The sequence below is a fragment of the Suncus etruscus genome, chromosome 12 (assembly GCF_024139225.1).
Source record: "Suncus etruscus isolate mSunEtr1 chromosome 12, mSunEtr1.pri.cur, whole genome shotgun sequence".
Lineage (NCBI taxonomy): Eukaryota > Metazoa > Chordata > Mammalia > Eulipotyphla > Soricidae > Suncus > Suncus etruscus.
Genome location: NC_064859.1, coordinates 80285577 through 80312501, shown reverse-complemented (window position 1 = coordinate 80312501; position 26925 = coordinate 80285577). Strand labels below are relative to the sequence as shown.

Below are 26925 nucleotides of genomic sequence, written 5' to 3'. Positions count from 1 at the left end.
ATTGTATTGCTGACTTACAATTCTTTTATTTTTTTCTTTTATTCTACTCATGGAAATTCTATGCTTATTATGCATGACACATTTTGAATATTTAGTAGCCATATTGACCAATTGGAGAGCTGGTGCTTTAATCCAAGTTTGATTCCCTGCACTTCATATGGTTTTCCAATCCCCACTAACCATGATGCCTGAGAACCATGAGGTATGACCCAAAAAGAAAAACAACAAAAAAGGAAAGGACTAGCCTATATTTTGTTTCTTCTCTTATGATTAGATGACATTCTTCAAGGCCCAGAGAAAGTAAAAGGAGATAGAGAAGTAGATTTTGCATTTGTGGAGCCCATGGGAGAACTGGGAGAAGACAAAAACAGCTCTTCCTACCTGTATTGAGATAGAAATCAGCTAAGTTTTAAGACCACGGAAGTTACCTACAGTAATTACTATATGAAGTAGTAGTAGTAGTAGTAGTAGTATCTATCATTTATTGTTCACTTATTACCAGGTACATGCTATGTCTTATCTCTAGTAAGTATCACAGTATCCCTACAACACAGCTATTATAGTAGAACAACATAAACAAATTAAAGATTAGAGATTAAGCAAATTTTTAATCTTTAAACAATTTAAATAGTGGAGCTAGGATTCTAGTCCTACAGTAGCAGGAGTTGTTAGCACTTTGGTGACAGTGGAGTGCTGTAATTTTTACACCAAAACTTTACTTTAATAATGGCAAGCTATTGAATGGGAAATAAAAGAATTCCAGGAGTTAGACTCACAGGGTGGAGTGTTTACTTTGCATACAGGAGGCCTGGGTTCAGTCCTTGGCACCACATGATCTCCTGAACGATTCTGGAGCAACCCCTGAGTAAAGAGCAAGGAATGTCCCCATAATGCCTCTCTATGTGGCCTCTGACTGGACAAGCAAAGACAAGAATTTTAATCTTAGTCTTAACTGCTCAAATATTAGAAGATTCAGTACGTGATACTATTATTTTGGCATAGACTTAAACCCAAATTTTATCAGATATTCTGTTAATGTATTATATATTTAATGTATTTGCTACTCTTTGATATGGAGTCACATACTACAGGATGACAACCACTTGCTCTTTACCATGCAGCTCTTGCAGAGTTGGAGAAAATACCCTTTGTTTTACAGAATTCGCATTCCTTTTTCTTCTATATTCCTTAGATAACTTGACTTCTGTATATTTAAGTTCTAATCATTGCCTCTTTGACATTATGTGACATACTTATGTGTGTTCATTGGTAAGAATGCAAAAATTCTAGGGACCAGAATTTTAGGAATTGCATGTGACTGTTTGTTCCCTAGCACTGCAGTGATCCCTCAGCACAGAGCCAGGAGTAAGCCCTGAACCTTGTCATATATGTCTCTTCCATCACCCCCACCCCCAATCGTTCTTCATGTTATTCTTCTTTTTCTTTCTTTTTTCTTTTTTGTTTTTTGGGTTACTTCTGACTCTACGCTCAGAAATCATTCCTGGCAGGCTCTGGGTACCATATAGGTTGCCAGGATTTGAACCACTGTCCTTCTGAATGTAAGGCAAATGCCCTACTTTTATGCTATCTCTCTGGGCCCTCATGTTAGTTTTCTAATGCTATTATAACTACCATAAATTTAGTGACTTATGTAACACAAATGTATTGTCTTGCATGTCTATAGATTAGAAAATTGAGTTTTGACTGTGTTAAAATTTTAAAAAAAAATAGGGCCACATTGTTCTCAAGAGGCTCTAAAGGAGAAATTATTTATTTTCCTCATTATTGGTTCATGTTCTCCTTCCTCTATCTTAAGAGTCACTAATGTTGCATTACTCTGATGCTTTCTCTCTGACCAAAGTCAGGACATTTTCGCACTTTTAAAGATTCATGTGATGGAACTAGAACCTCTATGGACAATCCAGGATAATCCTTCCATAGAGTGTTTATACCATTAATCATATCTGCAAAATTTTCTTTGCCATGTAAGATAACATTTATGGATTTCAGAGATTGGGATGTGGTCATCTTTGGAGACCATAATCCTGTCTTTAATAAATTTTCAAGGACAATGGGCTTTATGTCTTTGTAAAATAGGATTTTATAAAGTACTAAAATTAAAACCAAAATTGAAAATTGGTAATATATATATAACTAATATATATATATATATATATATATATATATATATATATATATAAAACTAAAAGCTGTATGTCAGAAAACACACATATATTTGTTTCTCTGGAAATGAATATAATTTTTTTTTTATTTTGGATGACACCCAGGGGGCTACTCCTGACTATGTGCTCAGAAATCACTCCTGGCTTGGGGGACCATGAGGGATGTGCAGATTGAACCAAGGTCTGTCTTGAGTCAGCTGCATGCAAGGCAAATGCTCTACCGCTGTACCATTGCTTCGGCCCCGAAATTTTAGCTTTTAAACTAAGATCTTTAAAGCCAACAAACTATGTGCATTTAATTGTTGTATGTATGCATATATTAAGCCATATTGATCCTTATATGTACCTTATATGTACAGCAATGAATAATATATTTTATTTTTTATAAGTTGAGAAGAGTCTTAGCTGCCCTAAAAAGAGACTGCACTTTATTTTTGGGGGAGGTGTTGTCCTGGAGGGAGAAGGGACACCCAACAGTGCTTGGGCAGTTGCTGGCTCTCTGCTCTGGACTGACCCTTGGTGGTGCTTTGTGTTGTTGTGGGACCTTATAAGATCGACCCGACTTTGGTGCGATACACAGCAAGTAATGCAACACCTGTATCATTTCTCCAGGTACAAGGCCAGTGCATTTTTGAAAATCGTGAAAGTACCATACTCATTTTTTTAATATAATTTTTATTTTGATCATAGTGTCTTACATATTGTTGACAATAACATTTTAGGTACATATTTACATAAAATCAGGGGGGATTCCCATCACCAAATTGTCCTCCCTACACCTCCGTTTTTGTCCTACCTCCCATTTCCTCTTCCCTCACCCCCAGGGCGGCTAGAATATGTGGTCCCCTCTGTATCCAACCCACTACTTAGTAGTCTTGCACCTGTTTGGTCTTGATGCCTCCCTTATCTCCCCCTCTAACTGTAGGCAGGACTAGCTAGTTCAAGTTGCATGCTCATTTTTTAAGTCTTCATTTTTAATGATTTATATATTGAGATTAAAATTTGTTAGACCATAAAATATTTGTTTTAGATGAATGCTGCCATATCCTGCCCATCACCAAAGTGCCAATAATACTTTGCCACACCGATTATGCCTTTTCTTTCCACTTCCTTTTCTTAGTTGACCCAGTTCTGTTGTCAGAATCTATTATTTGTTTTGTCTAGACATTATTAAAACTCTATTTATTTAGATTTAGATTCACAGTAAAATACAGAAGGTTAGGTACAGATTTCTCCCCTGCCTAGATCCAACTTTCCTATTATCAGCATCTTTGTCAGAGGTACATTCTTTCTTTGATTAACCCACATAGTCACCTGGATTTTATTTTAACTTTATTCACTGAGTATATGTTCATGGGCAAAGTATAACAACATCTATCTGTATAGCCATAATTTATTTTTATACACAGCATTATAATAACTATAAATTCTCTGTACTCTGCTTATATATCCCCATTTCATGACAATCACTGACTTTTTTCATTGTCTCTGTAATTTTTGCAGGATTTTGTATACATGCACGTTTTCAGTTGCTATGGTATTCTTTAGTATTTTTAGTAAATTCTAAAGAATATGATTACTAGATCATATTCTTTGCATATATTTAGCTTTGTAAAAAACTACATGACTACGTTTTCTTCTGCATACCTTCTTGTTTCGGGTCTGGTATCAAGGTCTTTAATCCATTTTGATTTGACCTTTATGCATGGTTAGATACAGATCTGAATTCACTTTTTTGCATGTGGCATACCAGTTGTCCCAACACCACTTATTGAAGATTCTTTCCTTACTCCAATTTGCTTTTTGTGTCTAATATTAATTGATTGTATGTCTGTGAGTCATTCACTGAATACTCAAGTCTATTCCATTGATATGAGGGTCTGTCTTTATTCTAATACCATGTTGTTTTAATGATGATTGCTTTATAGTACAATTTAAAGTTGGGGAAGTGATGCCTCCCATCTTTTCCCTAAGGGTTGCTTTACAATTCGTGGTCATATATTGTTTCAAATGAATTTAAGGAGTGTTTAATCCACTTCTTTGAAGAATGTTGTGGGTATCCTTAGAGGGATTGCATTAAATCTGTACAGTGCTTTGGGGAATATTGCGATTTCTTTTTTTTTTTTTTTTTTGGTTTTTGGGCCACACCCAGTGGTGCTCAAGGGTTACTCCTGGCTGTCTGCTCAGAAATAGCTCCTGGCAGGCACGGGGGACCATATGGGACACCGGGATTCGAACCAACCACCTTTGGTCCTGGATCAGCTGCTTGCAAGGCAAACGCCGCTGTGCTATCTCTCCGGGCCTGGAATATTGCGATTTTAATGATGATGATCCTTCCAATCCATGAACAAGGTATATGTCTACATTTCCTTGTGTCCTCTTTTATTGCTTGAAGGAGTGTTTTATATTTTTTTGTATAGGTTCTTCACTTCTTTAGTTAAATTGACTCCAAGATATTTGAGTTTGGTACGATTGTGAATGGGATTGTTTTTTTAACATCTATTTCTTCTCTATTATTATTTGTGCATAAGAAGAACATTGATTTTTGTGTGTTAATTTTATAGGCTGCCACTTTGTAATTTGAATTTATTGTTTCTAGAAGCTTTTTGATAATGTCTATAGGATTTTCTAAATATAGTATCATGTCATTAGCACATCATGAGAGCTTGACATTTTCCTTTACAATCTTGATGCACTTGAGATATATATATTTGCCTAATTGCTATGGCAAGTGCTTCCAGTGATATGTTGAATAGGAGCAGTGAAATGGGGCAACCTTGTATTGTCAACTAAAGAGGTTAAGCTGGGCTGGAGCAGTGGCACAAGTGGTAGGGCATCAGCCTAGCACGCGTTAACCTTGCTCGGACTGTGGTTCACTCCCCCGCATTCCATTAGTCCCCCAAGCCAGGAGTGATTTCTGAACACATAGCCAGGAGTAACCCCTGAGTGTCACTGGGTGTGGCCAACCCCCCCAAAAGAGGTGAAGGGCCTAAACTAAGAAAACTACAAAAACCTGCTTCAAGAAATAAGAGAGGGCACAAGGAAATGTAGTCACATACCCTGCTCATGGATTGGCTGGATTAACATGACAATATTCTCCAAAGCATTGTACCATATCTTTTTTCACCATTGAGTATAATATTTGCCATGGCCTTGTGGTTAATTGCCTTGACTTTTTTGAGAAAAATTTCTTCAATTCATATCTTGTTAAGCGTTTTTATCATGAATGATTGTTGGACCTTATCAAATGCTTTCTGTTCATCTATAGATATGATCATATGGTTTGTGTTTTACCTTTTGTTGATGTGGTGTATTTTGTTGATTGACTTGTGTATGTCAAACCATCCTTGCATCTCTGGAATGAATCCTACTTGGTCATGGTGTTTGACCTTAATGGGACGTTGGATCCTGTTTGCTAGTTCTTTATAAGATGCACTCCTCTATTCATTGCAGTGCTATTTTCAGTAGCCAGAATCTGGAAACAACCTGGGTACCCAACAACAGATGAGTGGCTAAGGAAACTGTGGTAGGTACATATGCACAATGGAATACTATGCAGCTGTTAGGAAAAATAAAGTCATGAAATTTTCCTATACATGGATGGACATGGAAAGTATTATGTTGTGTGAAATGAATCAGAGGGAGAAAGATAGATACAGAATAGTCTCACTCATCTGTGGGCTATAGAAAAAAAAAAGACAGTATGCTAATAATACCCAGAGGCAATAGAGATGAGGTTTGAAAGGACCAGACCATGAGATGAAGCTCACCACAGAAAGTGGTGAGCACAGATAGAGAAATAACTACACTGACAGTTACTATGACTAAAATAGTGAGAGAAAAATAGAATGCCTGTCTCAAAGACACAGGTGGTGGGGGAGGAGGGAAATGGGGAACATTAGTGGTGGGAAAGTTGCAGTGGTGAAGGGGGGGTGTACATTTTTTTTTTTTTGGTTTTTGGGTCACACCTGGCAGTGCTCAGGGGTTATTCCTGGCTCCAGGCTCAGAAATTGCTCCTGGCAGGCACAGGGGACCATATGGGGCACCGGGATTCGAACCGATGACCTCCTGCATGAAAGGCAAACGCCTTACCTCCATGCTATCTCTCCGGCCCCGGGGGTGTACATTTTATGACTGAAACCCACCTATGTATATTTTTGTAATCACAGTGCTCAAATAAAGAAATTATTTTTTAAAAAAAGAAATTGCAAGACTGTCTTTCAAAGTGGCTGTACCTTTCTGTTTTCTTACTAGCACTTAAGTGAATTGCCATCACTTCATTTTTTTGCCAAGATGTGTGTCTGTATTATAGATTTACTCATTCTTATAGGTGTGAAGTTGTCCCAGTGCTGTTTGTATTTGCATTTCTCTGATTATGCATGATGTGAAATATCTTTTCACAAGCTTTCTTTTGTTTTTTGCCACTTCTGCTTGGGTGGGGTATCTATTAAAATCTTTGACCTTTCTTTTTAAAAGTTAGGTTGTTTGTTTTCACACCGATTTTTAAGAGTTCTTTCTATATTTTGGACAACAGTTCTTTATCAGCTGTGCCTTTTATAAATATTTTCAACTCTCCACAGTTTGTCTTTTCATTGTTAGAGCATAAATTTTTAACTTTAATGAATTCCAGCTTATCAATTATTTCTTTCTGGATGTTGCCTTTGGTACTGTGTTTAGAAAGTTGACCCAGGGTCAACTAGATATTATCCTGTGTAATCTTCTATCATTTTATAAGATAGAATTGTCTTTTAAATCCTTGGTTCATTTGGAGCTAATTTTTGTTGAAGGGGATTAAAGTTTGTGTTTATATCCATTTTGTTCACATATGCCTGTTTTAGCACCATTTATTGCAGACAAAGTTGGGGCATAGTCAAATTTAGTTTTCCCACTAAATAGTATCATGATAATGGTAATTATTTTACAGTCATGTTAAACTCCAATCTGAGAACATTATAAAGTATTAATAATGGGCTAAACTTCAATATGAGAACATTATAAAGTATTAATAATAGGTTACGAGATAATTATTAGATGTTTTTTCCTTACATTCATACCAATTATTTCTCTATTGACCTCTGACTTTAATGTTGCCATTATTAATCCGAACAAAATGAGTTTTATTCATTCCATATATGCTCAGTTTTTATAAGCATCTTTTGTCAGAAGAATTGGGCCACACCCAACTGTATTCAGGGGTTCCTCCTGGCTCTGTGCTCAGGGTTCAATCTAGTAGATGCTTTGAAGGACCATATATGGTACTGAAGATTGAAACCAGGGTTAGCCACATACAAGTGTCTTAACTTCTGCATTATCTCTCTGCCCCTATGTATTTCTTTTGCTGTTGTTCAAGATGTTTTACACAACTAAAAGATAAATTTAATCCTTGTTCCAGAGAAGCTTTCAGTTGATTGGGTCAAATAGGTGCATGTATATTAAAGGAACTTAATAGAAATATCATTTATGGGTACAACAAATGCTGTGTTTAGAAAGAAAGAGATTTATTGAATACCTTTAGTGTTATAGACATTTTCAAGTATTGAAACCTACTAGGAATTATTTCAAAACTTTTTAAAATATGTGTTTGTCTTAATTTGATCTTCAGCTATTCTTCAACTTTTGTCATAGTTGTAAGCCTTATCCTTCCATTCCGTGTTCTTGCATGTCTTTGTTTTTAAGAAACTGTATTTTTTGTTTCCTATATTTAGTTTGGTTTGATAAGAATATCCTCTCTTGACAAAGATGTTAAAAGCCAAGCTCTTAAGAGATAAACACATAAAAGTAAATTAAAAAAGAATTGTTTACCCCAATGTCAGAGAAACAAAATAAATAGAAAAAGATAGACTACTTGAAGGATTAAAAATACAAAGTCTTTTTGTGTGACTATACATATGTAATATAGTTTAATCATAAACAAAATATGGACAACTTTGAGAAAAAAAGTGGTTTGTTTGTTTGGTTTGGTTTTGGGGCCATACCCGGCAGTTCTCAGGGGTTACTCCTGGCTCTGTGCACAGAAATCGCCTCTGGCAAGCTCAGGGGACCATATGGGATACTGAGAGTGGAACTGGGATCCATCCAGGGTCAGTTGCATGCAAGGCAAACACCCTACCACTATGCTATCTCTCCAGCCCCAGGAAGTGTTTTTTAATACAAGATTCTAAAGAATGTGACTTCACCCACCTCACCCCAGGATAAACTGTATTCTGTCTTGAGTATGTAACCCTCTTTTTCTTCCTCATATCTCTAAATTTCTTTCAACTAAAACTAGTTTTATTCACTCATAAAATAATTAAAGAAAGAAAAGGCTATTCTGCAGCTGAGAAGATGGCCTAAATAGGGCAAGCTTTTCATGTGGGTCCTCTGGATTTAATCATAGCACCACCAAGAATAATTTCTAAGCACTGTCAGGGTGATGCAAACAAAAAATATCTTAAAAAATAGTGATGAGAAAGAAAAGGCTTTCCTATTAATGATTTTACATTATAGATATAATTCCCTAGTTGATTTTTTTGTTTGTCCATTTTCCATTATTAAACAGTGAAAAAAATTCCTATAGAAATTAATGATTTCCCCATTTAATTTAGAGTTTTCTTTTTTTCTAGTATAAATCGTTTTATTTTTATTCACCAGACAAATATATGTATTTTAGAGAAGTTTCGTGTTGGTGTCTCTATGTGAAATACACCCCCACACACACACTGAGGGCTGGACCCACTAATTACACTCTATAGACTACAACAAAACTGTCGTATAAATTACATATAAAATATGTGTACAGAAAGATGAAATCTTCATTCTTGGGTGTCATCTTTTACTCTTTTATGGATCACTTACTCACTCTTAGATAATGTAATGCTGTGTTATGAAGAGACTTGCTATGTGAAAAGAAAACACAAAAGCTACTAACAACCCACATGAGTAGGTGTTTAAGTAGACCTTCTATTTCCCAGCCCAGCTCTCAGTTGAAGTGACAATTTGTTCATTCTGATGGCTTAATTTTAATATCATGGGGACCATAAAACAAAAGCACATTGCTAAGGCACCCCTGATTTGTAATTCTCAAGAAATAACAGCTAAACAGTGTTTTAACTTTTGAGATTTGGATAATTTGTAATACTACTCAGGAAAAACATATCAGTCTGCTTGTACCTGTAAAGGCTTCCAGTGTTTGAACATAGCACTGAATAGAATCACAAACTTATTACTATAGGGAATATGTGTTGGTAAAGCTGGAAACTGGACAGTAAACAAAATGATAGAGTTTCTTCATATGGAATACAAAAAAATTAATAAATAAATACAAGCAATGAGTAACCTCAACAGTGCAAGACAGTAGGACTGCAATTTAAATAAAATCATCATAGCAGATTTCATGAGCAGGTAACATTTGAGCAAAGAACTTAATGAAGTAGGACAGCAACTACTTGATTACCAAATTCATGCTGGAATAGAGTGAAAGCCTGCCCGAGAGCATGCTGGAACTGTGAGGTACAGCAAGAACAGCATACTGGCTGAAGTAGAATGAGAGAGAAAAAAATAGGAGGTCTGCTTGAAGTAATAAAGAGATGGGGCAGTTTATAGAGAGCCTTGTTTGAATGAGAAGTCATTGGAGAGTTTTGATCTGAGCTGACATTTTAACAGGTTCTGCTGCTGTATTGAAAATATGTAAAAGAACGAAAGAAGCAAGGGGACTACGTAGACAGCATGTACAGTTATTCAAGCAAAAAGAAAAGGGTGGTTTGGATTAGTGTCATAGTGATGAAAATGATCAGAAGTGGCCACATTCTATATTTATCTGGTAGAGCCAAAGGGACTTGATGATGGATTTGCTGAGGGAGCTGAGAAAAAGTTAATAATCCAGCATGATATCTAGGATGTGGTCTGAACAGTTGTAAAGATGGAGTTGTCATTTACGAAGATTGAGAAAGAGTAGCTTTAGGGAGTAGAATCAGGAGTAAATTGAGAAATTTAAAATAGAAGTGACTTTTTATAAGATGCCACTATTGGGAGAAGGTGGGTGATGGGTACATGGGGCCTCTGTGTATTGTTTTACAATGTTGTGTGAGCCTACAGTTATCTTAAAATGAGTTTGTTTATGATAAGATAGTTTTAAAAGATGCACATCTGGCTGTTGACTGACAGGTGTATATATGAATCGAGAGCTCTGTACAAAAGTGGGAATATATTTGGGAATTGTCAGTGTATGGAAAGGAGTCAAACCAGGTGACTAGCTAAAATTCTTAACAGAGTAAGTCAGTACAGAAGAAAACATGGTACAGGATCAAGCCTGAAACACCTTAATATTAAGAATTGAGGATGAGAGAAGCGAATGGCGAATAAATTTGTGTATGTGGTTGGGAGGGTGGAGTTGGACCACACTTATCTGTGATCAGGGATCACTCATGACAGTGCTCAGGGCAGGTGACCATAATGTAATGTGGGAATTGAACTGATGTCAGCCTGGTACAAGACAAGCATGGTAAGTAACCCCTGTGCTACCTCTCTGGCCTTGACAAGTATATATTTAAAATATTTTTTAATTGGGCTATTTATATTCATGAATGGAAAGGACACTCATGGATGTGGAAAAAGTGAAAAGATGACATAGCAAGGAGGGGGTGACTTTGGGCTGTATCCAGTGAGAGTGCCTGCGACCTAGAGCTCAGATGGAACAATTAGTCTGGGGCAGGCTCTGACTGTTTTTCTGTGGTAATATGAGGCTGGCGGAGTTGAGGACACCAAGTCAAGCCAGTGGGTAGATGTGACTGGAGATGATCCTGGATCTTTTGGCTGCTGTTTCCTCAGTTAATGCAAGGGAAAGGAAGGAATCAGCTGAGTGTGAGTCTATAGGAGGAGACAACTACAGTGAAGTCTTTTTCAAGAATGGCAAAGTTGACATATTGGGAAACAGTCAGATTGCTGATCCTCATAAAGGCATCTTAATGAGGGCCTCCCCCGAAAGGAATCCTGGACCCCCTTATGGCCTCCCATGATGGTTACTGACCTGCTGCCCTCAATCTGTGAGCAATTGATCTACAAGCCGGCCTTTTTAACGCTTGAGCTTTCCCCATACATTACCCTGCTATTTGCCTTTTCTTTCTCCAGGTGCTTTTTTTTTATCCTTAATAGGATGTTTACAAGTTTATAAAACAAATTTGAATATTTTCTTCTTAATTTAACCACATCAAAATGCACGATATTATGAAGATCAGATATACACTTTCTTCCAAAAGTGAGTTAATAGCAATGTAGTGGTTTGGACTTTTTTTTTTTAGTTTAGTTTAGGTAATGTGGTTTTAATAATGCTAAAGTTTATGGTATTTTTGTATAAAGTTACGGCATCCCACTACCACTAAAGTGTCCCAAATCCCCCACCACAGTCCCTATGCCACCTCTGACTTGTCTCTATTCTTCCCTATACGTTCCTTGCTGCATGCTAATCTGTTTTGTGTGCAAAGGCCAAGGGTTTGTCATCTGATAGTATTTTATTGTTTAGTCTCTATACCACAAATGAATGAGATCATTCAGTATTTGTCCTTCTTTCTCTCTTTGGCATATTTCACTCAACATAATACCTTCCAGTTCTATCCTGGTGTCATTGAACTGATTTGATCATTTCTTAAAATTACATAGTATTCCATTTTGTATGCATTACCACATTTTGATCTAGGCATTTGCCATAGATATTAGAAGAAATATTTGCTACTATTGTCAGTATTGTTGTTCCTGCTGTTTTTGCTGTTCATCAGCCCTGTTTGCTCTGAAAAGAACTGAATGGAAATCTGCACTGTGGTCTCTGCATCCCAGTGGGCTGATACTCTTAAGAACTATAAGGTAAACATTTATAAAATCCAAGCAAGGAATCCAAGGCTCTATGAAGTAAGAACTGAATTTGAATTTAATAATTTCCTCACACTTAGGTCATTTGATAGTCACAGTTACTTTGGGAAGGTATTTATTGAGCAAGTTTTATCTTCAGTCTGAAAGCCAAGTTCCTGAAGGATGGCTGTATAGATAGCATTTAACAAGTGACCAAACCCATTTTCACACCTTGGATTCCTGAATACATTTGAAGTTTTTCTTGACACTATTCTCTCTCTCTCTCTCTCTCTCTCTCTCTCTCTCTCTCTCTCTCTCTCTCTCTCTATATATATATATATATATATATATTGCTCCTGGCAGGCTTGGGTGACCATATGGGATGCTGGGATTTGAACTACCGTCCTTCTGCATGCAAGGCAAGCACCCTACCTCCATGCCATCTCTCTGGCCCTGACACTGTTCCTACTAATGAAAGGAGAGGTCAAGTCACTGACTGAAATAAGTAAAGTCCAGGATGTAAATAAGTATGTTGTATATCCATCAGCCCTTAACAACTTAATCTTATCTTGGGTAGGTGGGAAGTTTTGTTTGCTTCAGAAGGGTACTATTTTGAGTGCCCAAAAGACAAAGAGTTTGGATATGAGTAGAGAGGCAAGACTGCTTTGGGGTGAAGATTTGAATCGGAGAAGGGTGATTTAAAGGGATGATTTATGATGAGAAGTAACCCCTGAGTGTCTGGACTGTGCAGAGTACTGTGCCTGTACCTCATAAACTTCCTAACAACTATGCATGGTATATTAAGCCACCCTTCTTTTATGGATCACAAGATTTCAACTTGTGAAAAATAAAACCTATCGGTTTACTAATTTATTTAGACTTTCTCTTATTCACCTTAATCTGATTTATAGCTGATGGTCTGGAAGCTTGTATTACATGCACTAGTCTGTAGAAACGCAGAACTGACATGCTTCTCTGGATCAGCAGCCTAGAAATGATTGTTTGCAAAATGTATAGGTAGATAACTTGACATGCACTGGGGATGAACCTCGGTTTTCTACTCCTCTGCAGTAGAATAGTTGTTTGTCAATATGTGCATGGTTCAGAGGAATCATCAGTGTTCATGGGTTAAGTGGATGTACTTATTTGATAAGTAATGACTTGAAAGTAGAGACCTATTCATCCTGGCAGGCCTTCCTGCACACAGACACACACAGAGTATCCTAGAGAGAAATTTTCTGAATTGTAGGTCACTGTCCAGTTTAGAGTCGTGAGTCACCTATAAGACAGAGCTCTGGGCCACTGTCATTGTTCAGCCTCTATGGTTGCTACCATCTATGTGACTGCAGTTTTATTTCTTTGTTCCATTAGCTGTGGTTATATTTTGAAGACATTTGATGTCAAGTTGATAACCTCATTGAGTGAGGTGGGGTACACACCTAGCAATGTTTGGAGGGCTACTCCCAAGCATCATCATGAGTCTCCAGGTGCAGAGCAGGCACTCAGCCACTCAGCCCCTTGTGCCATCTCTCTGGCCTTGGAAAATTAATAATGCTCCTGGCTATTTTCTCTAAGGGAGATTATGGTGGGGCATTTAGTTTGAATTGTGACCTATTGAAAAAAGTCTAAGAATAGGCCTGTAAATATCTGTTTGTGTTTCCTTCCAAAGAAAGAAACTAATGCTTCTGTCAAAAAGACTATCAAAGTTAACTAAAGGGTACTTTAATGCTAGTGGAAATAACCATTTTCCTCCCTCTCTTCTCATCAGCCTTCTGACCCACATTTTAAAAAAAGAATATTTGGGGCCGGAGAGATAGCATGGAGGTAGTGTGTTTGCCTTGCATGCAGAAGGATTGTGGTTCGAATCCCAGCATCCCATATGGTCCCCCAAGCCTGCCAGGAGTGATTTCTGAGCATAGAGCCAGAAGTGACCCCTGAGTGCTGCAGGGTGTAACCCAAAAACCAAACAAACAAACAAAAAAAAGAATATTTAAGATAGTACTTCTGAGATAGTTTTCCAACCCTGTGAAGTCAATATTTTAACAGATTAAACAATTAAGGCTTCAAAAAGAAAAACATCTCTGAGGCCAGAGTGACAGTACATTAGGTAAGGCAGTTGCTTTGCATGCAGCCAACTTGGGTTCAATTCCTGGCACCCAATATGGTGCTCCAACAAGTAATTCCTGAGTATAGAGCCAAGAGTAACCCCTGAACATCACTGGGTCTTGCCTCAAAACTAAACAAATAAATAAATGAATTAAATAAGAAATCGAGGCTCAATGATCTTCTGAGCTAGAAGTGGTAAAGTCAGAATTCACCTAGATGTCTTTTCAAATCTGACTTGCCCTGAGTAACTTGACTATAAAACCCACTTAGGGAGTATGATTACTGGCTCGACTGACAGGCTGAAAATTTGTTGTCTGTTTATGTTTGAAAAATTATTTCAAATTGGCTAAGGTAATAACTTAAAGAGGTTGAAAATTGGCCAAAAGACCCATGTTTGGGCCAATCATAAATGATAATGCCTCAGCTTGCGAGAACTCTGACTGATGTGTGCTCCTGCGCCCTGGCCTATTTGTTTATTAGTCAGTGCTCACAGTATATACTCTAACCTTGAAGCACAGGAGGTGAAAGACTGAAGGGTAAATTAGTTATCTGAAAGTAATGTACAACAAATACCAAAATTATTTCAGCCTGAAATTAATTATAGAAAGTAGCAAGGGAAGGGAGTCTGAGAAAACTCTCCTTCCTGAGCCCTCTTTTCTCTCTGGCCACCTTCGCTGTTCTGCAGTAGCTGATAGTGCAACTGTGACTCTTCCATGCTTGGACTCCCCTCCCACCTCCAATCTCTAGTTCATCTATAAACTTGTTCCTCTACGCAGCTATCTTTTAGACTTCCGAAGAGATTTATCTCCTAATTTCTACTTCATGAATACTTTATTTAGTCTGTGCAAGAAAAGAATTTATAATAAAAAGCGATGCTTTCTCCTCTTGGCTAGTAAGAACTGCTAGTTCAATTATCGATGCCAAAGGAAAACTGTAGCCACCTCAGGGTGCCAGTTGTTTGTGCCTAGTTGAGAGTCAGGGGAAATGTCATATAAATAAACTATAGATAAACAATGGAAGAGTCAAACTGTTAAGAGGATAACGATGTGTAAGACACCAAGAAATGGTTGGTAGTTGACTCTGTGGGAATAAGGAAATGCCCAGGAAAATTTCCACAGAAAATATTTTTTTATCTGACTCATAACAAATGATACTTTTCATGAGTAAAAAATACTTAAAAATAATACTACATAAAAATATTCTTACATACTTCATGAGTACCACAGTGAGCAAGATTGAAGCAGAGCACGGTCTAGAAAGTGTAGCCGTTTTAATAAAGGCTTGAAACAACCTACAGATTACTGCAAGTAATACACTATGAATGGAAATGTAGAGGACCTGATTATGAAAACTTTCCTGTCCATGACTGTAGGGAATATATTTTTCTCAGGAGAATTGATTGATGAGTTACAAATTGCAAACCACTAGTGGCAGTGCCTGATAATAACTTTAGAGAGATCACTTTGATGTTGTTTGGAAAAAGAAAAGAAGAGGCAGCAACCTAGAGACAGGCATGTCTCAATGTGAAAGCTATTCCAATGTTTTTGGGGAGAGACAGTCATGAGCAGTACCAACCCTGATTAGATTGGTACAATTACTCTAGTGCAGGTATTTGTGCAGTTTATTTGAATAATGAATTTTTAAAAGCATTCATTGAGGAAATTCCACCTAGTTTTGCCCTTTTGTTCACTAAACACCTAGCAAGGGTTTTTTATCATAGTATAACCAACTTTTGTTCTGTATACCTAATCTGATTTTTCCCCCTTATTTTAATGAGTAATTTTTGTGCCTTCGAGATTTGCAAAATACTGTGAGGGATTGAAGGCAGATGTTTAAAAGTCTCATTAAGAGTACAGAGGAAAAATAAGAGTTCTAAATCAACAGTGACCCAGGGAAATCTGAGAAACTTTTATATGTTAATATTGGCCTTACAGCATGTTGAATTGAATTGAATCTTGATAAATATTAAAGATAGTATAAGTTCTTTTATTATATTATGTGATTGGGAAGAGAAGTATAGAATCAAGTCCTTCTGCCCATCTTGACCTTATGAAAATCCTGCATCTTTTTCCAAGTTTTTTCCTCTGAATGATGAGCAACAGTCGCTTCTAGATAATATAGATTTATTTCAGAATGTTTTCTGACACAAGTAACCCAATTAAATTGGTTTAAGTGACCAGAAAAAGTATAGATTCCTATGATATAAAGTTCACTGTTGGAGCAGCCTTAGGGTTAACTAATTCAGCCCAGGGTAGCCCTCACGGAATCCCATTTCTTTGCATTTTTTTTTTTTGCTCTCTTGAGTGTTAGCTTCATTGTTAAACTCTTTATTCCAGGAGTTGTAGCAGTAATTGGGGCTACATTGCTTCTTAATTCACATCCAGCCATATAGAGTGAGAAAATGCCCCTGAGGCACAAACAAGTTCTCACCCTTAAGCAGACCAGATGGCCCTCAACCTGCCCCTGCAGGTCCAGGGATGCCAGGTATTGATTAATTTGGCCTGATTACTGAACTAATCACCTTGGAGAAAGGGCTTAGATCCCCTGAAAGATCAATTTCTATCAGGACAGCTCTAGAGCAGCTCAAGGTCAGTACCTCCTGTACTCCGTCCTAGTAGTCTGGGTGTTGGCTGTGAGTGTGATGGAGAAATCATCGTGTCTCATCACACACGGTCAAGAACTGCCATGAGGATGAAGCAAACAGCACCAATCAAGTACTCAGTATCAACAGGCTTCTCTTCTGCTTTTCATTATTCCCCTCCCTACCTATTGCATTCTTTTTTTTTTTTTTTTTTTTGGTTTTTAGGTCACACCCGCCGGTGCTCAGAGGTTACTCCTGGCTGTCTGCTCAGAAATAGCTCCTGGCAGGCACGGGGGACCACATGGGACACCGGGATTCGAACCAACCACCTTTGGTCCTGGATCAGCTGCTTGCAAGGCAAACACCACTGTGCTATCTCTCCGGGCCCACCTATTGCATTCTTAACTTTAAAGATTTAAAAAAAAAAATCCACTCCTTTTAGCCCAGTTCCAAATGTGTAGCCACATTTTAGGTTGTTTTTTTTTTTTTTCTTTTTTGAATGTTCCCACCAAATTTTCAGTGTTGGCATAGATACAGGTTTCCTATTTCCATTTAGTTTTGAGATAAATTGAGTGGATCTACTTAAAAAATAATCTTAATAGGCTGTGTTATCTATCAGGTGGATGTGCATAATAGAAAAGTTGTGAATAAAGCATGATTGCATTCATATTTTGTGAAAGCCCTGTGATGCACAGCAACAATGAATAGTTCTATTCATTACCTATTATAGTGGTCTTTCTTTTCAATTCTTACATACTTCCTGCTACTCTCCTTTAAGATACAGGTGGCTTTTCAACTTTTGAAAAACATCGGAATGTATTATTTGATGTCTCTGCTGAAAGTGAATTGTTGAAGAAGAGATGGTCATTTATACTTTGCTAAAGAATAATAATATTTCCTTACTTATTGTATGAAACCAAAGACAGGTGATATATTTATTTTCTGTATCATTTACTTTTATTAGAAAACTTCTGGGGAGCACTATTCCAATGCAATGACTTGGAACATTTTTTACTTCTGCGCCTTGAAAATAACCTGGTTATCTGACTCAAAAATAACCTGGTTATTTTCTTATACTCATGAGACCATAATTCATTTGGGAGTTTTTAATGAAATAACACAGATTGTGCAGCTTATAAGCAAAAGAGATTTATTGTTCAAAATTCTGGCTGCAGGGCCCGGAGAGATAGCACAGTGGTGTTTGCCTTGCAAGCAGCCGATCCCGGACCAAAGGTGATTGGTTCGAATCCCGGTGTCTTATATGGTCCCCTGTGCCTGCCAGGAGCTATTTCTGAGCAGACAGCCAGGAGTAACCCCTGAGCACCACTGGGTGTGACCCAAAAACAAAAACAAACAAAAAAAAAATCTAGCTGTTGAAGTCCAAGCTCAAGAGTCAGTAGGGTCAAGGTAGTATTGTGTACTTTAAGACAATAGCATGGGTTACATTAATTGGCTTTTGCATTTTTTGTTAGAGTGACTGAACATGATTTCTTAACCCTGTCATATTAGGCAAAAACTTAATATTGAAAATAATGTTTTTTCTAAATGCCAGCAACTATTTTTAGTATGTGTCACTTGATTAAATCACTCATTGTTGGGGGCTGGAGTGATGTCACAGCAGTAGGGTGTTTGCCTTGCATGCTACCGACCCAGACGGACCCAGGATTGATCCGTAACATCCCATATGGTCCTCTGAGCCTGCCAGGAGTGACTTCTGAGCCAGTAGTAACCCCTGAGAGCCACCAGGTATGGCCCAAAAAGCAAAAATTAATTAATTAAAAAATAAAGGTAGTGTAAGGCTTGTTACTCATCCAGACTCAGTACTGTTTTGTGTCCCTGCACGGTGGATGTGGAATCTCTCCAGAATCTGTAAGGAGGGATTCTTACTCCTGAGGATTCCAACTTATGACTTAAGCACCTCACAACATTTCCATATATTGATACTATCACTATTGAAGGTTATTAATTTGGGTGAACATTCACAACATGGCACTTCATAGCTAAAATATTTTATTCCAATTTTAAAATATATTCTTTACATTTTAAAATGAGATAGTATGATGTTACCCCCATCCCCCATTTTTCCTTTTAACCATACCTGCTAGTAAGACCAGCCCATTTCTGGGAGGGGTCTTTGTTAGGTAACACAAAGTTTTGCCTCAGGGGCAGTGGGGAGATTTGGAGGGGAGATTGAGAGAGATTCAGCAAGGAAGAAGCAGAAAGAAGAGAGATGGCTGAAAGGAGTTGAATGCAGGGCCAGTAATGGAGATGGTTTGAAAGGTTTTAAAGCTTAGGAGCCACACATATTGGCTAAGGCCTTGAATAAAGCTCATGTCTCCTGAAGCCTGACTGATGTGAGTCTTCCTTGCTGCCACTCTGAACCCTCAGACCCGCTGGCTGGAGGGAGTTACAGACATGTGGCCTGGGCTAGAGAAGAAAGGCCCATCCACCCACCATCATCTAGCCCCATCCAGGGCTGCCCTGAGGTAGCTTTCTTTGTGTCCAGTGTATTACATTTACATAGCAATTAGGTATCTGTCACTGAACCTTTAAAACTTAGGAAAGTGAACACATTGTTAGCAGTTAGAGAGGTTGCATTTTTCTTTTTCTCCGAAACTGTTGACTTCTTTTGTCAAAGAGAAGTTAAATGGAATACCAGTACAAGAAGGCAAAGGCACTTTATTTAGTGATAACAGGGAAGAGCATCCAAGTGAACTAAGTCAGTGTTGTCAAAACAAAGACCCAAGACTTTTTATGATGAAGTGTGTGCTGGAGGGCTTCGGCTTAGTCCCGTGACAAAGCCACCTGGGTTTGCTAACTGCCATTTATCTGGATAAGAAATAACCTCACCTATCTATCTTTATGACAGAAGATGATTGGACAGGTTGAGGCAGTGCATGCATTCAATCAAGGCTCATATGCTCCCACAGAGCTTGTACCAAGGACCATCTCTTTGAACATTTGTGGTTCGGAGAAAGGAGCTAAGTATTAGAGGAGCTGATTCTGTGCAGTAGATGTACTTTTCAAAGGGGCAGAGGATTTATAGCTGCATGCTTTCTAAACTCATTGCTCTTAAAGGGGGGCTTTGGGGCTTTACTAGTTTTCTGACCTATTATATAGGTTTTGAGTGGAAATAAAAACAGTACATTCTGTTGGCAGCTTTGAGGATTCTTGAGCATCATTTTATACAATGACTGTGGTTATCCCCCAAACATTCCTTAATCTGGTAGAAAACTCATTTGACTAGACTGACTAGAATTTGGGCAGACTCATTTTGTGCTGAGAATGTTATTAGTTCACTTTCATATAATTTTATCATAATTCAGTGTTTTTATGTCCCCAGTCTTGCATCTCTGCAATAAAAGTGATCATTTAAGTAAAGATCAACATTTAGGTTTTTTTCTTGTGACCATAAGACTATAAGATTATTTTTAAAAAGTACTCTATACTGAGTTATTGTTTCAATTATTGCCTTGTAAATTTGAACAGAGAAGCATAAATGTGTTAATTTTTTTATAAGAATTTAAAAAGAAAAATCGCATTCAAAATGTCTAGCTAAGTGGGGGTGAGACTTTAAACCTTGTTCTTAATCAGTTTATGTGCCCTCCGATGTATTACTTGTTAGATTGAAATTACATTTAACATCATTTCTTACCATTTTACATTTTTGTGACAATGAATATTTAAAAAACTTTGCTCACAGTGATAGGATAGAATTTGTCATAGCATTGCTGCTTAATTCCTTGAGTGCCCTCCAAGTTATCAGCTAAACCTCACATAGTTATCTATTATTAAAAATAATTTTTAATCATTTATCAGCTGACAACTCAATTAGACCCTTCATAAATTCTGTTGGAAGCAAAGAATTGGAAACCTTCCAAAATGTACAAAGGGCTGTGCTTTCCTGTCACTAGCAAACTGTAGCATGCCGGTGTGTGAAATTGCTTCTTGGCTGGGCATTCTTTAGGATGGCATGTCAGGGTGGGGTTCAGGGGAAGTGTGAGGAATTTCTTTCTTGAGTTAGTGGAGAAGGTCTATGATGGCATGATGAGAGAGGAACTGAGAAAACAGATGTGGTGCCTTCACCACCAGCATGTTGGAGTTCAGTTTAAGAACAAGCTTTTTGAGGACAATTTCAAAATTGAGACCTTTAAAACTGCAGCTGTGGTACCTTTCGAAAGTTAGGCATGTTGGTGGCACAGTTCAAAGAGCATTATCTTCATGGTGAATGTATGTGTAGTCTCCCATGACCTTGTGGTGCCCCATTCCTGCCTCACCTCTCTCCTCTTGTAAGAAGGCTTCTTGGGGTGTGGGTGGGAGAATTGGGTGGGTTGTGTGGATCCTTTGCAGTGTGTAGGAGGCCCTGGGTCCACATCCTATGCCATTCATCTAGTTTGGTGGGACATTGAACTGTTTATTCCCTATCCCTCTGATTCATCCAATTCAATGAAAGATCCTGCAATGCAATACTTCTTGGGGCCTCCATGGTAATACCTGATAGTGCTCACGAGGCCATGAAGTAGTAGGGATCGACTTGCACCCTGAACCCTGAGCTCTGTCCCTGGCCTCATGGTTTTCTGCCTACACATGCACAGACCTTTTTCTTGACCCACAGAATGTTTTCCCCACATCCAGAGCAGTGACTTGGGAAGTGTGACATGGTCATGAGATGCTGGGAGAAGAGAGCCTGACTTTCCCCCTGGCAGTGAGATTGAGATGGAATTAGGAGTCAATGACTGGGATGCTTGGATTTTTTTCCTAAAAAATCTTTCTTTTTTTCCTCAATTTATATTCTATTACTTCCTTCCTTGCCCCCACTCAGTTAACTCCACGAAATTCCACGAGGTGATTCGAACACCCATGTGAAGTCTCTCATGAAAAGTTGAGAGTCACAACTATGACACAGTCTCTGGTGTGAAAACTTTTAAGTTCTCATCCTCTCATGCTCTGTCTTAAAGTCACCTCCCTCCTTTTCTTACAGAAACTCCTGTTCCTCATTCAAATCCCCGGCCCAGGTATCAAAACTCTCATCATTTAAGTTTGCTGCAGTGGCAAGCTTTACATTTTTATCACGTTTTATTGTGATCAATGTGATTGGTTTTTCCCTTTAGGAGGTATGTTCCTCAGAGGTAGAGTGTGACTTAATTGACTTTCATATCTCCCATGCAAAGACCAGTTTTAGACTATTGTTAGTCTTGAAGTATTTCTGCTCGCAGGAAAAGGAGATGAATAAGAGAAGGTTGGTTATTAAATGTGGATCTAAAAAGGAGAAGATCTTTTATTAATCTGTTTTTAACCTCCCAAACTATTGTTAAATATATATATATATATAATTTATGAAATTTAACTTAAAACTGATAATTTTCTTTTAATCTTCCTGTTATTTTATTTTCTTGTTATTTTTTTTTTCAGAGTCCATCCAGCAGTGCTCAGGGGCTACCTCCATATTGCTACTTTGGGGTTACTCCTGGTGGTTCTTTGGGGGACCTTTGGGAGACCTTGTGATGCTAGGGATCAAATCCACTTTTTCCTTCATCTCTGATAGAGATATTTCATATTGATATATACCAATATTATATATCAGTGATATTAACAAGTAAACAGCATCACAAAACCTGGATTTTCCCACCTCTCCATGAGATTTTCTTTTTCTTTGGCTATCAGATCACACCCTATGAGGCCATTTAGTACCAAGGATTAAATGTAAGGCCTAGCATAAGCAAATTCTAGCTCTCCCACTTGACTATATCTCTGGCCCAGCTTCAGAGTTCAACTCTCCTGCCATTTCAGAAATATCAATCTTATCTTTGGAATCATGCTATGCACTATTACAGAGAGAAACCATGTCCTAGCTTTGCAAGATTGATCATTTAGAACTGTCTGTGTTTGATGAAAGTTGTCTTGATGAAGTGTGAGTCAGGTCATTATTTGAAAAGGAGAGTACTGAACTTAATCTTGTGCTAAGTGGGAAGTTATCCATTTTTTTATTTTTTATCTATTCTCTGACTCTGGGTTGCTTCCTGATTCTGGCTATTGTGAATAGTGCTACAATTAATGTTGGAGTACAAAGGGCTTTTCTGCATTGTGTTTTGGGGTCCCTAGGATATATTCCCAAGAGCCACATTACTGGGAAATACTTTCTTTCAGGACTCCACAGAATTAAGGAAAAGTTTTTTTTTTTATTAACTTCTATCTGCTCATATGGCTGTGTGTATGCTGCATTTTCTCCAAGCCAATTTACCTCCAGCTTCCCTTATTTATTCTGGGACCTGGCTATCTTCTGGAATTTCTTCCTCCCACCCTCTCACCCCCACTGGAATCCCTTTTTTCTGGCTTGACTCCTTCTCACTTCTGAGGACTTTCTCTAGAGATAGTCTTCAGCCAATCTTTCCTCGCTTCGCAGGCCCTTGCTCTCTTCTACTTGAATTACAAAATGCCTCTTCTGAGGCACTGACACTTTGAGTAACATAAGCTAATTATTTCCTGTTGTACTATTAGAATCATGCTACTTCTTTTTTGTAATGTTTCCTCACTTTGTATTTTCATTGCACTTGAACATATCTAAGGGCAGAGGCCTGACTTAATTTTCTCAGTGTTGTTAGTTCACAACCCCAGTCAAGTGTACCCTCAGTGGTTGTACATGAAGCAAGTAAGCAGAAAGCCATTGGTCATTCAGTACCCCTGGGCCCCACCTGTACAGCTTCTGGTCACCTGCACTGGTATCTCCATTATGGCACACATCTGCTCTCTGGATTTTGTTTCTGCTCCTTTCAAATGCCTTTTGACAATTTGAGCATCTCAGGGTCCTTTTCCAGGAGCAGGACACTTTGAAGTCAGTGGGATATTGGAGCTTTCTGGCACATTCTGAAATTTCAGTTTATCTGGTTATGTTAAAAACATGTCATTTTGTTTCACTTTGACGGTTCTTCCCTATCTCTCCCCCAAAGTTGATCAGAATTGTTCAGTAATTTCACAGCTATTTTCTGTTTGTCTCCAAATGTTCTAAGCATTGTAAATTCTGGGCTACGGTTATTAAATAAGCATAATTTCTATACTGGAGAATGGCTTTGTTTAATCAAAGGATTGACTCTAGATATAAACCAATGCTTTTATCACTGTGTAATATATTCTTTGATACAAGTTAAAACAGACAGCTGTAAAGTACTTTATGCTGTCATTTCTCATCCTGGGCTCCCTGGATATTACAAGGTGGCCACAGGTGAGGAGTGTATAAATCTGGACCAAGGATGAGATTAGGGACCAATCTGGGGGAGGGACACACAAGAAAGAACCATGATTGGAAGGGGCCCTGAATCAGAGAAAGGTGGGGAAACATTGGTTTAGAGGACTGTCAGGGAGAGGAAGCTTTTCAAGACATTACCTTGGAATTGATTGTGAGAGAAGAGGCAAAAGCAACTTGAAAAGGGATGGCATTTTTCCTCCAATAATTACAGACTCATAATTTTCTTAAAATAAGAATCCCTTACCAGTTTTTTTTCTTTTCATTTATTGATTTACTCAGGAACATCCCCAGTGATACAATCTGATGGTTTTAAGAGGCTCAGGTCAGGTGATTCTTAGAGACTGCCAGAGGTACACTGAGTGGTGTGGGTGTGACAAAGATTGAACTTGGGGCCTTGGACCTGCCAGACACGCACACCAACCCATTGAACTGTTCCCTGCCCTGCCCTGTGTTTTCAAATAGGAATCAGCCAAGATGTTGCTATGTGATTGTACAGCATAGGAGTTGCCTTCAGTGCTCCTCAGTTTGGTTATTCAGATTTCACAGCTTATTTGGTGCTCAAGGCCATTTGTCCATTATCTGTTCCTCTTTCTGTCTATAGCCTTTTATATTGTAAATCAGGGGTCAGTAAACTCTGACTTATCAGTCATATGCTCTGCTTTTTTCCTATGGCCTTTCGCTAAAATTATGTTTACTTCTTTATAATGGAGTGTAAAAATGAACCAAATTAACACAAAAAGCTTGTCACAGAGATGCTATGTGAACTGCAAAGCCTGGCATATTATTATCTGGCCCTTTCCAGCTCTGTTCTCTCTAAACTCTCTAGTGGTTAAACATGTCATAAGCTTTTCCACTCCTACAACTCTGCTTTTTCTGTTCTTTATCTTTTTGAAGCATTGTTATTTATCCATCCATTTGCTTATTCAATTCGGCATTGGACATTTATTATGTATGAGCCACTGTTCTGGGATCTGGGAATACAGCAGTGACAGCAAGAAAATAGAAACAAGTAGCCTTTCTATGGTGGTCAAGGAAAGCCTCTCTGATATAGGCAGCATTTGCGCTGAGTCCTAAGGGACATACCAGAATCAACCCTGAGGCAATTTGGGAGAAGAGCCTGTCAAATACTAGGACAAAGAAGTATAAAGGATTTTGGACAAGTATGTTTGGAGTAAAATTAGAGTAGTGTGTAAATAGGAAGAGAGAAGATTAGAGAAGAGATGGTAGGATGGGACAGAGAGAGTAATCATAGGAGTCTCCTAGGATATTAAAGTCAGGTTTTATTCTTACTGCAATGGGAAACTATTGCATAGGTTTGAGTAGAGGGATAACATTATGTTTATAGTTTTGAAATGTTCCCTCTTGATCTGTTATTCTGATTAAGAAAAATGCACAGAATCATTGTAACTTTACACAACAAAGATTAATGTCCTCTCATTCTCTAGTTCCAAGTAAGAAACTGCAAAAATCTATACTAGACTTGGCATTTTTTTGTTTGTTTGGGGGCCACACCATAAGTGTACAATAAGTACCATAAGTGTACCTATTATACTTATCTATTATGTATTAGCATACCTGATACATACTACTCCTGGTTCTGCACTCAGAGAATATTCCTGGTGGTGCATAGGATACCTAATATGCAGCGCCCTGCCTGTTGTACTCTCTGAGCCCTACAAAAATCATTGGCATCCAGGCGGATGGAGGGTCTACTATTTTGTGTTGGTTGTTGCTATCTAGAACCTGCACCCTTCTTGTGTCCACAACTAGAAAAGAAGAAGAAATAATATTTGTGGGTTGTTTGTTGCCCTAACTCAGAATTACACATCATTTCTACTCCTACTGCATTAATTAGAACTTCACTCACCCTAGCTGTAGCTGCTTGGCAACTGTTTAGCAAATGCAGCTGGCTCCATGGAGTATTTGTGTTTGGTGCATCCCATAGCTCTGCACATCAGGAAACAGAACTATCTTAGTACATGAGAAGTGATGGAGCATGTAATTAAGTGATGAGAGTAAAGAAGGGCAGTTAGGTGGGGTCAATATAGTTTTAGATAGATCAATAAATTTCCTGAAGTCATGGAGAAATTAAACCATTTTTCCCTTCCCATCTTTTTTTTAATATATTTTTTTATTTAAACACCTTGATTACATACATGATTGTGTTGTTTGGGTTTCAGTCATGTAAAGAACACCACCCATCACCAGTGCAACATTCCCATCACCAATGTCCCAAGTCTCCCTGCACCCCACCCAACCCCCGCCTGTACTCTAGACAGGCTTTCTATTTCCTTCATACATTCTCATTATTAGGATAGTTCGAAATGTAGTTATTTCTCTTTGTTTTACAAAAATCCACATTGTATATATATATATATATATATATATATATATATGTGGGTATATAAACGTAGCCATAATAAAAATATACCTGTATAATTTGCAGGAGATTAAAATTCGGGATCTAAGTCTTAAAGAAGCAACAGGCCCCAAATTAACTCAGAAAAGTGTGGTATGTCCATCAAAATGGGTGAAGATTAGGCTTGATTTTGCATTCTTTAGGACAAATGAAATGAGCATGTATAATATTAATAAAAATTATAATTTATTTGTACTTTATGTGGTTGCTGTTGCACATCAGAGTTTTCACTGAATGCTAGTACTTTAATAACAGGGTATTTTAAATTAGTATAATCATATTTTCAAATCACAGACACAGTTTACTCTTTAATGTAGGCAGGCAATAGTTTTATGATTTCTGATCCTAAAAGTTGAGTATTTCACATATTGCAATACTGTTTTTCAAAAAAATTCTAATGATGATGACTAAAAGATATTCTGTCTGACGATTTTTCATCAGCTATTTAGTATTTTCTCTTTATTACTAATAAGATTGCTCTTAGAGTTATATTTTTATAGTCTAATTTTAGGTAAAATCTTCTTGTGTATATACTTCATTTTCACTTCTTTGAATTTAGTTCCTTCTAATAAAT

At 37.8% G+C, this 26925-nt stretch overlaps 2 protein-coding genes across 2 annotated transcripts in view; one reads left to right on the top strand and one right to left on the bottom strand.

The window, feature by feature from the left end:
- LRATD1 (LRAT domain containing 1) overlaps positions 1-26925 on the bottom strand; it is an 836105-nt gene that overhangs the window by 143910 nt on the left and 665270 nt on the right. The window lies entirely within an intron of this gene.
- Positions 1-26925, top strand: part of NBAS (NBAS subunit of NRZ tethering complex) — a 384560-nt gene that overhangs the window by 283369 nt on the left and 74266 nt on the right. The window lies entirely within an intron of this gene.